The following is a 13,246-nucleotide window of genomic DNA, read 5'->3' as shown; positions in this document are numbered from 1 at the left end:
TTCTGTTCACTGAAGGGGTGTGCTTGAAAAACAACACTAGCTAGAATGACACAGATCTTGTTGAACTTGATCCGGATCTCAGGTCCCTTCTAAGCAAACAATGCAATTATGGGAAACACCATTTTCAACGAGCATACGCAGCATTGTGTAGAAGGCTGTTGGCTACAGCTTACACCACGTTAGGCAGCTTAAGAGCCTGACACCTCCTGCCAGCAGCTGCCTTTGTGCTCAGCTCGGCCACACCATGCGCTGCGGAGCTCTCAGCCCATTGGGCCAAGCTCTCTCCCACAGCTCTGAAGGCAGGTGGCTCCCTGCATGGGTACTGAGCTGCGCTCAGCCTCTGGAACTGGTGAGAGCTGGAGTTATCAAGGAAAGGTTGTTGGTTGGGTTGGTGTGAGATACCAGTGCAGCTGGAAGAGAAGAAAGTTGTACCGGTACAGTGAATGCCAGGCATCCTCGCTCTAACCCAACTTCAGTGCACTTCCCATGGAGTTTCCAAGAACCACTTTAATCTGTTTCATTTTCTGAAATGGGGGAATAAAAACAGAAGCTGTTTTAACAGTGGGAGAAAACTGACATGTGCAGAGACCCTTATTTTTCCTATATGAAATATTTCTAACCATTTATCTGTGTGCTGAGGAGCAGCTGCCATGTTTAGGGGGGAGCTAAGCAGGAGGAAGGGAGATGGCTGTGTTGTGCACAAGTCTTTTTGAATTGCTTAGGCTAAGGATGCTCTGATCCATTCATAGTCTGGCAGCTTGCTTGGGTAAATTCTGCCTGCTCCAAACTTCCATTTCCTTGCATGCAAACAAGGGATGAACTAACAGTCTTCTATTAAAAACAGCAAACCAACCTCTTAGCATTTAAAGATGAAAGGTAAAAATAAACAATTGTTTTAAATCCTGGTTGAATAGCAGAATACATGCTCTGAACATAAACTACTGTTGCATTTACATTTTAAGGCAGAATTTCTGAAAGACTGTTTCTCCATTGCGTTCCTATTGAACTGAGTTCAGAGATCGCTGTGCCTCCCCTGACAGACACTGCTCACAAACAGGTGTCTCCAGAGCAATATGGTCTTCTAGCTTCTCGTGTATTTTAAATGACTACTAGGCCATTTATTTTCTATTCCAAACCCAACTAGGAAAATGCAGTGTGTGGCCTTTTCCTGTTGCTAAGCAACGCTCTGTATCGCGCATCCCGCCTTTCGCTGTGCCATTTGGCAACGCACGCAGGATTGTGTTTGTTCATTTCCAGTCTAGTAATGCTGGGTGCTATATTTCAAGTGCCAGTATAGATCAAAGTATTTCCTAGAAGGATAAACATGTTAACTGGCAGAGAGTGAACGATTAACATCAAGCACAAGCCTTTTAGTATAAAGGACTTGGCATGGCATCCATTGGCAAAGCTATTCAAATGAATGCCATCTATACCTAGTAGATGTGCCTCTGAGTTATCCACTTTTTTCCAAAGTGCTGCTTGCTGTGCTGAGGTGACTGAATAAGCATGATAGCTGCGACTGAGCTTTGCAGTAGACTGAACCAAATACTGCTGTCAGCCATAGTGGTGTATCTGGAGATCTCCACTGGCTTCACTCGAGCTACTTCAGTTTTGCATCCATGTATCTAATAGTACAATTATATTAAACTGCTGCTTTCTATTCCTCTGCCCTTTGTGAACGCTTACAAATGAATCAGAATCAATTGTTTGACTATTTAATGGCACTTGTTTCTAACAAACTCTAAATAGTTTTGTCCAGTGAAAGTAATCCTTAAGTAGGGAGCATTCCTTCCTTGTTTCAAGGCATGGCAGAGCTGATAATTGCTCTATTCTGCATTTGCACAATTCCCCTAAAAAGTGCTTGTGATGACAGTCCTCTGTTTAGCATACATTATAGATTAGGGGAGGGCTGAAAGAGTGTTGATTGGGAAATAATGTTAAAAATATGTAAGACAATTTTTTAAAGCCACAGCCAATGTCTATTTTTTCCCCTTGTGCCTGTTTTGACATCTTTATCTACTCAAATTAAAGACGTGTGACATCATTAATTTGAGACATACCACATTCTCACTGGTACTGTATACACTGGCCTGAGTGTCAGATACTGATAAACATCATCAAAAGTGCTACTGAGAAAGGAATGGCCTGGTGCACTGGTAAGCTTAACATGGATGGCAACAAATTTGACTTGGTTATAAAATTCCAAACCCCATGGAAAAGCTGAGGGAAGTTTAAAAGAAACGTGTTTTTATAGAATGCTGCACAATGGTTCCAAGAAGTGAACATTTCCTATTGCATTCTCTAAAATTAATGAATTGCCTGAGTAATTTTTATAGAACTGCATTGGTTAGTCAGTTGTGTGTCGTCGGGAATATATTTTATAGGGTTTCTCTGGATGAAAATTTACTTCCAGCAGTATTGGTGGAAAAGTAAGTGCTAGAAGTGATTTGTTAATGATCTGCCCTTGTTCATGGGTCATTATTATCTGACCTTGCTGACACGGCCAAAGATAGCCATGGGATGAAGCCATTTGTACCTGTTTTTTCCCCCTTGATCATACATCGTATCTCAGGCACAGCTGCAAAGAGGAGAATGAAGTGGAAATTGAGGCAGATTTGCCTTGTGATATCAGAGAGCAAAGATGAGAGGCAGTTTCTTCCCAGTGCCAGAAACACGTGCAGCTGGGGAGAATCAGACCTCTCATTTCATAGCAAATAATCACTTTTGTATTTTCTATGGCAACCATTAATATAATGGTTAATTAACATATATATTAATATAGGCCTTGGCTGTAGGCCTGTAAGTAAGCCTATTTGCCATGATTGCTCTTCTGCTTGTCCCCACAGAGCTGAGGATTCTCAAGCAAGTCTGTAGTGAGTGGAGCGATGCTGAGTCATGTCTGTGATAGAGGAGCCAAAGCAGAATCTGCTCGCTATCTTGTAGCTGTATTGGCAGACACTTCTAGCTGATCTAGAAGCACATTAAAGAAGGTCTTTCTCACACTCGCGCAGCAGGAATGCATGTAAGTCAAAAATGGTAATCTAAAATTGCCATGTTCTATCTCAAATTCATATTCCCTGTTGTGCTTTTCATTTTTCTTAATTTTGGAAACATTCCACTGCATGAAGTCCCTTAAGAAATCAGTGAATTGTTTAATGTTTATGTCTCTTTGTCACTTTTAAAGATTTCTAGTGAATTCTAGTGAATGGCTTTTTGTCAAGCCATAATGCTGAAGTAGTATGAAGTGAGAACAGCGTCTCAGTAGCACTCCAAAAGCCACATTTCTTGAATAAGCTTTAATTTCTAAACTGCTTAAATTTTGATTTGGGAGTTCATTAGCTGTTTTTGAGAGCGGAGTGTTATTTGTGGTAATTGTGGATAAAAATAACTGGCATGGCCAAAACATTCCTAAAAGGTTTAAAGGTTTCGATATAACTAATAGTGAAAAGAAAACTGATCTGTGTTCTCTTGGACCAGACGTTTGTTTCTGAGAGTTTCTAGCACTCTAGCATGAATGGCATAGGGGTTGGGGGAGTTGGGAGTGATCAACAGCTCCTGATGCTGCTTGGAGCTTCCAGTATGGATGCTTCGCATTGCTTTGCATACACCTCTCTGTTATAGAATCACAAAACCATTAAGGTTGGGAAAGACCTCTAAGATTATTTAGTCTAACCATCCACCTACTGCCAGTGTGGTAGAATCACATCCCTAAGTACTACACATACCCTTCCTTAATCACCTCCAGGGATGGTGGCTCCACCACTTCCCTGGGCAACCTATTCCAATGCTTAACCACTCTTTCTGTGAAGAAATTCTTCCCAATATCCAAATTGAACCTCCCCATCACAACTTAAGGCCATTCCTTCTCTTTCTACATCATGGGAGAAGGGGCTGATCCTCACCACAACATGAACCTCCTTTCTGGCATTTGTAGAGAGCAATAAGGTTTCCCCTGAGCCTCTCCAGACTGAACTGTTTCAGTTCCCTCAGCTGTTCTCCATAAGACTTGTGCTCCAGACTCCTCACCAGCTCTGTTGCCCTTCTCTGAGCACCCTCCAGGTCCTCAGTGTCTTTCTTATAGTGAAGAGCACAAAACTGAATACAGTACTCAAAGTGCATCCTCACCAGAGGAGGACTAACTCAATAGATAGAAAATTGATGTTCCTAAGCTTTGCCACTGCAGCCTGCCCTTGACTGTGTGCTGAAACCAGCTGCAAGTAAAAGACTGCAGTGTCTTTAAAGTGTCAAAGGATTGCTCCCTATGGTAGGAGGCCATGGATGAAGAAGCAGCAAGCTGCACGTGGCAGAACCACGGAGTCCTGCACCCCTTGTGCTGGGGATGTGACTTGGGGGGGCAGTGGGGTCCTTGAAAGACAGCCCTCAGGGACTTGCATGCCCTTTGCACACACTAGCAGATTGTAGGTGGAATCAGAACAGTCTGGCACTTTCTCTGCTGCTGTCCCTGAGCATAGCAAACTGGGGATATTTTCCTACTGAGAGAACAAGGTCAAAAAAAAAAAGAAAAAAAAAAAGAGCAGATGAAGATGCATCTCTGCTTCACCTCAGCGCTTCACTGCCCACTGCTCAGCACTGGGGTCCCACTGAGCCTGTCCTGTCCTATGCTGTGTGGATGATTCTTTGGCAGGCAGGAGGCAACCTCTGCTTGGAGCAGCAGCTGCTGTTGTGGCCATGAGCAGGACTGCGGAGGCACTCGGGTGTGTTGGGGCGTGGGGGGCAGGACTCTGGCAGCGTGGGGCCGCAGGGGAAATCAAATGGAGCAGCTGTTAAATTAGAGCTTCAGAAGGTAATAAAGGTAATATCTTGATGTAATGCCTGCTTCAGCCGAGGCACTGGATTTTAGAGAAATATGGAATTCGTTATTTCCTGATTTCTTTTTATGAGAGATGGAAGTAAAGTCTCAGAAAAAAAAAAAAAAACAAACCCAACGAATTATTGACTTCTACTTTCCCAAGGATGCAAATGCTAGCAGCCCCACATGTACCAAAGTTAGATTTTGGTTTGTTAAAGTAAAATATAATTTTAGAAAATCTATAATTTTCAAAAAATCAAACTATTTTTTCACTTCTTTTTTCTTAGATTTCAAGTTGTTTTCTTTAACAATAGAAAAAACTCCCAATAAATTAAATTAATCACATGTTGAACAAAATCTATTTCTAATAGATCTTTTTTATGTTTCTAGAGTGCTAGGGTAATGAAAGAAGTCTATTATTAATTCAACTCTATTGTAACTTGTACCAAAATGTTCCTACAATTGTTCAGGTATCAGGAAAACAGTTCAGACATGGACCACTGATTGTTCAGTCATGCGAGCTGACATTGATATTCTGAACAGTTAGATTTAGTACTATTGCTGGGCACACCATGGTAATCCTAACTCTTGAGAATTTTTGAGATTTAATATTTTTCCTGGAGCTAGGATGAAAAGCCAATCTAAATATTATTCAAACATAAAATCTTCTAGTAATTTGGACTGAGTCTATTGAGACGTTCTAGTTTTATTTCAAGACTTCCAACGTTATAAATTCAGTTTAAACTACTTTTTGAAATCTGAATGAAGAAGGAGACTTTCTCATTTGAAGATATATTCTTTTAATTTCAAAAACCTCCCCGTCTCTGTTTGAACAGAAGTTATTTTAAAACCAACTTCCTTCGAGCTTTTGAATTTTTCATGAATTGTCATTTTCATATGAAAATGCATTGTGAAAAAATTCCTGGCCATCTCTTTTTAAACTTTGTGTGTAATTCAAAATATAATTATTGGTAGTTTGGGTACTCTCTGAATTAGATCTCAAACTCATAGAAATGAATCATACAGTTTACATAAACATCCTTTCACTTGTCCCACTTTGCAATAGATGTTTTACAAAATGTTTTTTTTAGAAAAGCAACAGATAGCAAAGATAAAATCACAGTGTGGCAAAGGAGGAGCTAGTTATCTTTCCAACAGTTATTTTTTTTTACTGCTGGCTGCTTTTTTTTGCCTTCCTGTGTGTCCGTATTAATGCCTGAAAGATGGTACATGACCAGTGAATTCGCAGCTTCATTCAGGCACTGACTGAAATGATCCTTCCAGAAAGCTGGATGCTTACTGAAGACTGAACTTAGTCTTTTAGGTTTTCTCAATTGCAAATTGCAGGTAAGTTCCTAAACCCAGGGTCTGTTCTACCCTAAATAAATCAAGCACGACTCCATTCACTTTACTGGAGTTACTGCAGATATGTATTGCTTAGTTAGGAACAGAATCTAGTCCTGTACTCTCTCCATTTGTGTATATATTTACCTACTCTGAAAGAAAAGCAATCAGAGGGGTGGTAGTGCTGAGCTACATGGCCTCTAGATTTCTTTAGTCCTTTGTGGTTGATAATCTCTCCCACTTAGACAGGTGAAGGGTTCTGGTAGAGGTAGCATCAGCTTATCTGCAAGTACATCTTTCTTCAGGAAGTGCCAGAGGCTGTCACAGGCTTTGCACCTGGGGCTCTTGGAAGCTGGGTCTGGAGAGTGCCTACAGATTGAATCGGTGTTGTTGACCTGACAAATGACTATGGTAGTACAGCATATCCCTTAAATTCGTTTAGATATCGGACATCTTGGGTCCCTGGGGTGCACTGTGTGAGAAGCTGTGCCACTTCAAAACATTTCGGACTATACTCTGCATGCTCACCTGTGTCTAAGGACTGGCTTGCTGAGGATACGAGATCTTGGTAGCCTTAGCAAGAAAAGCTGTGATGTAGCCTCTCTTGACATTCTTAGAAATCACCACGATTCATGTACAAACACACAGTTTAAATTCCGTCTGTAACCTTACCAGCAAGGGAAGGAAAACTTCTGTCCCTTGGCAAGAGTCCCCAGTGTACTCAGAGTTGTTGGCTGCAGTGGTGTTTTTATGAATTCTAACAACTCTGTCACGAATGTTGTCACCAGATACCTTGGCTGTAGCCACAATAACTGCATTTCCAAATGTTTAACCATGATTGTTCTTAAAAACATGCTCTTCACTGTACTATAAACAGTTGGTTATCATATTTTTTAATTTTTATTTACTCCCTAATCTTTCTAGTCAAGGATGAAATATGTATGAATTACTTCCAGACTTCTTGTGCTTTGTGTGGTTAGATACTTTAGAGATAGCTTTCTCTCTCTCTCTCTTTTTTTTTTTTTTTGTAAGACCTTGTGTCCTCAGATACAGAGCAGAGAGATACAGCAGAGAGACCACCACCCCTGGAGTTAGTACAGAATGTGCATCTGGCATTTTGAAAATGTTGTTTGGCCTCCTGGAGAGATGCAGTATAGCTTTGCATCTGGAAAGTATTCGAAGGGTATTTGGTGGGAAGGAAATTTGTAGCTGTGTAATATAATTATGCAGACAAAGGTTGTATCCAAAGTGAGGTTAGGATATGTGGGGAGGGATGTAGGATAAGAAAAAATAACAATTAACTACTTTCTTGTAGAGAAATCAAAGGGACAAATGGTATTTACTCTAGGCTGCAGGGACTACAGCAGAGTAGTAGGAACAGAACATTCACAGTGGGAAAAGAGGAAAGTGGCTTTCTCTGGATCACATGGAAGCTCCCAGTACAGCGCTGATAATTAGGATTTTAGAGACGACAAATTTTTGGCCTGAAGTATTCTATTAGATGTGTATGTAAATAAGCAAATACAATTCTATGACTCTAATTTGAAATTTCAAAGTGTTAAAATGTAGCTTTGAATGAGTAGCATGAAGCAGAAAAGAGCAGATATTTGGAGTATTTTATTCCCTGGCTATAACTCTGTTTTGGAAAAAAAAAAAAAAAAAAAAAAGCTGGAACGGGTTGCCCAGAGATGTTGTGGATGCCCCGTCCCTGCAAGCATTCAAGGCCAGGCTGGATGGGGCTTTGAGCAGCCTGGTCTGGAGGGAGGTGTCCCTGCGTATAGGAGGGGAGTTGGAACTAGATGATCTTAAAGGCTCCTTCCAACTCAAACCATTCTGATATCAGTGGGAAATATTTGATCAATTGTATTCTCCTTCAAATATGGGGAAAGGTCTGATTATTCTATATATAAAGGTCTGATATTATTTTATATATACCCCTGTAGCGCTTCTTTTACAGTACCAGCTCAGTTTCTATGTTTTTAAGGCAGGGAGATAAGAAGGTAGAAAGAGTCACTAAGAGGCCAGCCTAAAGTCACAGAAGGAACCAGACCTGTTGACCTGGAAACCTGCCTGTTCTGCAAACAGACCAAAGTACTGTGTGTGCTTTAGTTTTCCCTCTCTGCTTTCAGAGAGGAGTTGTTTCGTTTGCATATTGCAGGCTGTTCTTCACTTTCCATTAGGAACCACTTCTCAGAATGCTAAATGCAGGAAAGGGACCTCAATTCCATTCACATAAGATCAGCTTTTTGGCAGCCGTATAGCTTTCAGGAGAGAGATAGGAGAGAAAAAGGAAGAGCCCATTAGGAACAAGAAGATGTCAGGCTGTTTTAAGTGCAGGACTTGTTCAAACAGCAGGTCCTTGTTAGAAGTGTGTAATTTTTGGACACATCCCTAGCCTACACTCTGTGAAGTTCAGTAGCATTTCCAGAAATGAATAGTGGGAGGTGATTGTATCATTAAATCAGACAGCATAAGGCAAAATTTGTTTTTTAGAACCCTGAAGTCTTTGCACAAATGACATTATTTCAGTGTAGTTATTTTTATTACCTTATTATAAACTTTAAAAAAGCCAAAAGTTTCTCATTCTTCAGATTTGAAGGAGAAAAAAAAAAAGTTGCTTCCAGGCTGAGATGTGACATGCCAAATCTCTGGCCAGAGCAAATTTTAAAGCTATATCATAAACCCCTGAAAATAGGAGTGTATAATAGAAATGCAGACATCCAGTTAATTATATCATCATGAATGGCGCCACTATAATTAGCTAACTTCTATATGATGCCAAGTTTTAAAATATTTTACTTTTATGGTACTGGATGTCAAAAGCTCTTTATGTTAGTTTCTTTCATTTTTCCCTTTATTGTCTTACTGACCTGGCTCACCAGGTTAGGAAAATGGCTTGCAGATTTTTCATCAGAGCTGAAGAACTTTTGCAGCCTCAATAATTAGCAGACCCCTAGAACTTGGGGTGTCAGAGGGGTGGATTCCTTCCAAAGACAGGTCAGAGGACATCAACTGATAGAAACTTCTCTGAATAGCCCTGGACTTATGGTTCACATTGAAGTGTGTTTCTGAGATCACTGACAATCTCAGGTGAACAGGAATCTACTAATATTTGGGTGTTATGTAAACTTGTTAGGGGAATAGTTTTGAAGAAAGATAAATTACAGATGATGGAAAGGAACATATATGTTTTATTAATACAATTTACAATTGTAAAATACAATTTTATTAATACAATATAGTTCTGGTTCAAAATCAGAGAGAGGTGCAAACAGCAGAGCCAAAGACTTGGAGATGACAAAAGGTCCTTCTTCAGGTTTCTGTTTCCAAGTATCTGGTAGCTCTTTTGTTAGCTCCTTGCTTTTCAAATGCTTTATAGCACACACAGGGATCCACTTTCCTCTGCAGCTGAATGGAATGATCATTACAATAACCATTACAATAATGTAACTAGGGGTGTAGTTTAGGCTACAAAGTAAGGATGAACATATTAAGAACTGGGAGAGTCTGTGAACAAACCACGTGTGCTCAAATACTATTTAAATTGATAATGATAGCTTAATGTCCTTACTTGCAGAAAAGAGTCATTATAATTTCAATGCCCAGACAATGTCTGGGCCTGTGTTTTAAGACGATAAGCTGAATTTTCAGAAAATATTTTTTTCATTGAATTTTAAGTTTTCTTTTATCGCAAAATATCCATATGGCTGTAACAGTATTCTTAAAGTTACTCATTTTACTCAGTATTTAACATATATGTATTTATTTGCAAATACGAATCTTAATATGCTTTATATCCATTTTGTCAACTATAATGGAGCAGATGAGATTCTGAAGGTGAAACTTTAATTCAAATACACTGCACCCAGTGGCTGATTGCTCTACAAGAATGTCAGAGTTATGCTGCCCTGAGCAGGTATTTTTCTGGATGGTTGTTATGTAAGGTGATCTTTAAGGCAATCCTACTTCTGTTTTGTGTGATTATCTGTCTTCGTGTGAGACCGTAAACTGGGACTATTATTTAGTACTTGGGCAAGTGGATGTTAGCAGTCTTTCTAATCTCATAGTCCTGTGTTATTAAGATTGGTCAGGTGTTTGCATTTCTTCAGATTTGCTATTTAATTTCATTTCTTCCAGTAAAGCTTCCAATAGCAAATTCCAAAGGAATCTGTTATACAGTAATCAGTAAAGCAGCAGGAAATAATATGGCTTGTGCTTTTCTCTTCCTTCTCTTGACTGTGTGCTTGTCACCTTTCCATAATAGCCCTTCTTTTTGTGATCACTTTTGTTGTACGTTACTTGCTGGCTATGTGGAGCTACTGCTATCCTGTACAAAGTTGATGATGCAAAATAATGACATGAGCTAAGTTGCTACACATTCCCTTTTCTCATGTTGGGTTAGTGAAGGAGCCTCAGGTTTCTCCTTCTAGCTCCAACATGTAAGAAGTTGCACTGACTGTGACAGAATGGCCCTGTGAGCAAGGAATGAGGGGCTGGCACCCGCTGAAGAAGTAATTTCAGCTCAGACAGGGGCATGTCAAGTCAGTGGCTGCCAGCCCCTGTAATGGAATTAATGAGGGGAAGAAATAACCAGCACTTGATAAGTGAGGAGAAGCTCAGAGAGCTGCAGTGCCACATTCAATTACTCTATTTCATTGTTGTTCCCTGGAGATGAGGACCCTCTGACAACCTCCATGAAAGCGGAACTGGAAATCCTAGGAACAGAAGAAGTGAGCATGAGGTGATCAGCTCACACTGATCTCCTTTAAAAAACTAACACCGGAAAAGCCCAGCCTTTCTTTTCTGTCCCTGCCTTTGCTGCAGTATGCACTTTGCTGCATGGCAGGAAGTGTTAAAATAAATTGCCTTCAAACGAGTAAAGAAATAAAAGTTAGGAAAACATTTTTTTGTCTGTGCTTAATCTTGTTGTTCTGCTGGAATCACACTTCACATTTTCTTACAAAGCGTATTTTGATCTAAACTTTTCATATAAACTGAACTGGGCTATCAGGATTCCTGGGACTGCTTAAGAAAATAAAACCTAAGGCATCTTTTTTCCATTCCAAATAAGGGCATTAACTAGTAAAAGAACCAGAGAATTAGTCCAAAGAGTGCAAAAACCATTTTGATGCCAATGATATTTTACTCCATACAGTACTTTGCTCAACCATAGATTCCAACACATGAGCAAAAAAAATAACAGCCTGGAGGAATGATTCATGTGGAATTATTTAATTCTGTGCAGCAGAGTGCTACTTTTAGCTGGGAAAAATATTCTCATAGACTGGTAGGCAACAGAATATCCAGTACAAAGCCAAATGACATCAGCAGCTTCTCTGTGTAACAAAAGGCCGATGGCATCCCCCCTTGCTGAGTGAAAATTAGCAGCAGGTCTTTGCACAGTGCACATGCTTGGAGAGGAGGGAATTGTGTCATTGTTATTTGCTATTTCCGCAAGCTGATACTTATCTTGTAAGCACATCAACTGTTTGCTTTAGCTCCACAAGTCATTTCCTATACATTATATCAGTTAGTCATGCCATTCTGCATTGTGTGCTAAAGAGGTTCAGTGTAAAGAAATCAAGGATGAACAAGAACTACCCAGATAATTGTTTCAGAACAACTGATTTCTTAAATAGTTACTGTGGGTAAACTGTTTCAGGCTTTCTGTTCAACTGCATTTGGAGCCAGGTCAGCACATCAATCTCTTGAACTTCTTAAAAGGAGATTAGATCAGTCGATATTCTGCTAAGTTACTAAGTTAAAATTGTAGCTTTTCCTTATTTTTACATTCCCCAAAACATGGTTTTGCATATAATTCCATAAGTAAAGAAATACCTTTTTGTAATCATTGCATCTTGGCACAGGCTGCCCACTTTTATTAGTGAATGTTTGCCTGCTGTATTGTTGCTGGGGAATTGTTTTATCCTTGCCAGAGAACTGTGTGGCATCTAATAAGTTGTGGGTGGTTGTTTTTTTTTTCCAGTTCTAATGTCATTGAAGCTTTGGATTTGGTTCTGTCTTTTTACAATAATGTTTGCTTACCATTTGTATTTGTTTAATTAGAATGATACTGTCATGCAGTGCTCTGTTGTACATCTGAGAATATAGTAAACAGAACTGTAACTCTTTAAGCACAAGGGAAAATAAGATGAGGAGGAAAAAATAAAGAAGAGGCAGAACTATGATAAAATACTGCATTCTTTGGCTAATACTAATGACTATTTCATTCAATTTGGTTTGAAACGTAAATTGTAAGATTCTGTAGGCTTCTTTCAGTCTCATCTGTCTTTGTGCTGTAGTAGGTGCCTGAAAAGTAAATCTGCCTAATCCATGGTTGAATAGCAAATCATCAGTCAGGATTTCAGTCTGTAGATTTCTGCAATAGATTCAAGTTCAGATATTCAAGTTATGCAGATTTCATTTTTTTTTTTTAATTCTTGCTGTCTTGTTCCTGTGCGTAACTATATTAACATTGCTGCTCTTTAACTTTTCTTTGTTTTTAAATATCCCAGGACAATAATATAAAATCTTCATGGAGAGAAATGTAAAAATTTATGTCTTCAATTCACTGAACACTTAAAGCAAGTTCTTAATTTAAAGCATGTGGATAAACCAAATTTGCTTCAATCATTGGCTTCTGGACCATAGCCAACACATTTGGAATGCATCCTGCATATTTATTCTAGTATATAAATGATTCTATCGCATGCGTGTGAAGTTGCTTGTGATTAAATTTGTCAATTACAGTAATTGGAATGTAATTTAACCTGAGAAGAATTTACACTGAGAGATTCTCCTGCAATGAAGGTAACCTCTGAAGGCAGAGAAACCTTACAGATTTCATTTTTGGGGAGAAAGCAAAACCAAAGAATGACTAACAAAGTATCTGTGTAATAGGTTTCTTTTCCTTGAAATTTGGGTCAAATTTTTGATACTTAAACTAAATAAAAATGGTTAGATTTGTTGCCTTAGATATTTTCCAGATACTCAATCTTACACTTATGTGTACTAGAAATATCTGGAAAACCTGCAGCCAGTTTTCTCACCAGATTTCTCAATAACTTTGATTCTCGAAGTACTGACCAGAAT

General features: G+C 39.3%; 1 protein-coding gene across 9 annotated transcripts in view; it reads left to right on the top strand.

Moving 5' to 3' along the window:
* The window catches only part of NKD1 (NKD inhibitor of Wnt signaling pathway 1), a 267,650-nt gene that overhangs the window by 97,187 nt on the left and 157,217 nt on the right, over positions 1-13,246 (top strand). For all 9 annotated transcript variants that reach the window (XR_016470895.1, XR_016470894.1, XM_090149943.1 and 6 more), the window contains one exon: positions 2,847-3,022. The gene's annotated coding sequence lies outside the window, so the exon portion shown is untranslated. The remainder of the gene's footprint in view (positions 1-2,846; positions 3,023-13,246) is intronic.

This window comes from Phasianus colchicus, chromosome 13 (genome assembly GCF_987193195.1).
Source record: "Phasianus colchicus chromosome 13, bPhaCol1.hap1.1, whole genome shotgun sequence".
NCBI classification, from domain to species: domain Eukaryota; kingdom Metazoa; phylum Chordata; class Aves; order Galliformes; family Phasianidae; genus Phasianus; species Phasianus colchicus.
Note: the sequence above shows the minus strand (reverse complement) of the source record. Positions and strands in the feature narration are given on the sequence as shown.